Here is a 2311-nt window from a genome sequence, read left to right as displayed (position 1 = left end):
GCTTGGTGTATCTCTAAGAGACAAGATACCCAGTACAGTTTTTAAACAGCATACACGAATAGCAGATGCTATATATCTGTTTAAAAAACTCAAATGGAACTGGGCTGGGCATATCGCCAGAAGAACGGATGATAGATGGACCAAGCTAATACTAGAATGGCGGCCAAGACAGGATGCTCTCAGAAACAGAGGCAGACCTCCGACAAGATGGTCAGATGACTTAAAGAGATTTAGAGAAAACTGGATCCAAGTAGTACAGGACCGAGAGGAGTGGTGGGAAATTGTGTACTCAACTCTTTCGAAAGAAATTTGGTTAATATTTTGTGTCGTATTTCCTATTAAAATATATACTGATTTATACCTTTTTTATATTTGCTTTATTCCTTTTTTTTTTCATACCTCCGATTTTACAACTCAATTGCTTTTAAATGGTATCATTTTCTAGAATTGAAATAATCCATTACCGATTTATAGAAAGTTTGAGTTGCATGCTAGATATATGGCAAAAAGAATTGAAAAATCCCCTAGGACAGCAAAAAACTAGACAATTACTAGAATTCGGTACCTACATATTAATATCAAACCTAAACCCAATTAAATCGAGAATTAAACATATTGCAATACATATAAATAAACCATTAATACCAAAAAACCGCTAACCATATACGAGATCAGTTAACATTTTAAATTGCACGTATTTTCTATTAGTAATTTTTCGCATTCAAAACTTGAACGATAGATAGATAAATGGGGTCAAATCTTCAAGAACCAACCGTATTGCACACTTTCGCTGTAAGCGCATGCTCAGGTACTAATTACATTGATATATTTAATTACAGTATACAGAGAGAGGCATAGTTAGCGTTAGAGATGGGCTAATTTTATTAAGTTAAATTAAAAACAACCGAGTCCAGAGATAAGCCAAAAAGTTTAAAATAACTGTTTTAGTACTCAACTTTTTAGAACACCTGCAATGTAAAAAGCTTTCTGCTGTAGTCTCATTATTTTAAAAAGTTTGTAATTTATTTGATCCTTTATTGATCATTACGCCCCTTAAGGTCTTCGCCCCTCCGCCCTTTTATCCACGACACGCTACTGGTGGACAAGTTTTCATCTGGTAACCCTACTACAAAGTGAAATTGAAATATGGCAGTTTTGGGACACCCCTCGTATCTTGGTCGTCTCTTAACTTTAAACTTTCAGGAAAAATATTTTTATTATTTCAAATTTCAAGTTTCCAAATTTCAAGTTTCAAAAACCTTTTGCCTTAATATAGGTACCAAATAATTGAAAAAAACACCCCCAAATTTCCTAGAAAATGAAAATATACGGCATTCATCATATAATTTTAATTATAAAAAGATAACTAGTGATAATACTAATTTATTTATTCATGAAAAAAAAAATAAAAAAGTTTGTCAGAAGTGGGATTCGAACCCACGCCCTCAGAGAGGACCAGAACGCTCGAACCCGCTTTCACAGGCAAGGAAACCTTGAGTCTGGCGCCTTAGACCGCTCGGCCATCCTGACATAGAGAGGAAAATTACTTTACGGTTATATAAGTAACGATTCACAAAAATTTTAAATTTACTTTGATAAAATTTAAATTAGACTATTATTTAGTTCCTCTATTAACAAATTTTATAGTACATCATTTCAAAAAATAAAAGATAGGTATCATACCTGCACTGCATAGGGATCTATCTATCATAAAACACTCCTGTAGAGTAAGTAAAATAACGTTTAAAATTTTGTGGCGGATTCTTTTCTAGAAAAAGGCTGGATACTGAATAACCTACCTATTTCACCACTGAAACAGAAATAATTTCAAAAATAAAAAAATATTTTTTAAATAGGTATTACTCTGATAGAATTCAAATGGAAGCTAGCTTGTTTGACTTGAAAAAATATAAAATTATTTAATAACTGATGACAATAAAATATTCTGTGTCAGTTCAACAAACCAACATGATGATGATGATAAAAAATTAATTGAAAAACATAAAATGGGTATTTACTAGATGTTTCTCAAATATAACTGCATATTTCAACAATACTATGTACCTATAATATTAAAATTCAATATAAAATATTAAAATAAAACTCCATGCGTTTTCTAAATCTTCTTCAAACTCAGAAGATGAAGATGAAGAACTATTTATCTGATTCATTATTACGTTAAGTATAGGACCAAAGTTGTTAAACTTGAGAAGAACGCTGAACGAATAACGAGAAATGGCTTTCGGTTCATAATAAAATGCGCATGTGTTTCCTTTAAACCACACGTGAACTCAGTTTTACTGTGATAGCA

At 31.8% G+C, this 2311-nt stretch overlaps 1 non-coding gene across 1 annotated transcript; it reads right to left on the bottom strand.

Annotated features, from left to right (window-relative positions):
- Nucleotides 1-1416: 1416 nt before the first annotated feature.
- Trnal-caa lies at nt 1417-1530 on the bottom strand. Its single transcript has 2 exons — nt 1493-1530; nt 1417-1461 (listed from the first exon to the last, which is right to left on the bottom strand). It is a non-coding gene; the product is annotated as a tRNA-Leu (tRNA).
- Nucleotides 1531-2311: the final 781 nt, after the last annotated feature.

This window comes from Sitophilus oryzae, unplaced genomic scaffold, assembly GCF_002938485.1.
Source record: "Sitophilus oryzae breed Bouriz unplaced genomic scaffold, Soryzae_2.0 scaffold_1396_pilon_pilon, whole genome shotgun sequence".
NCBI lineage: Eukaryota > Metazoa > Arthropoda > Insecta > Coleoptera > Curculionidae > Sitophilus > Sitophilus oryzae.
The sequence above is the reverse complement of the archived record's forward strand: the minus strand, read 5'-3'. Positions and strand labels throughout refer to the sequence as shown.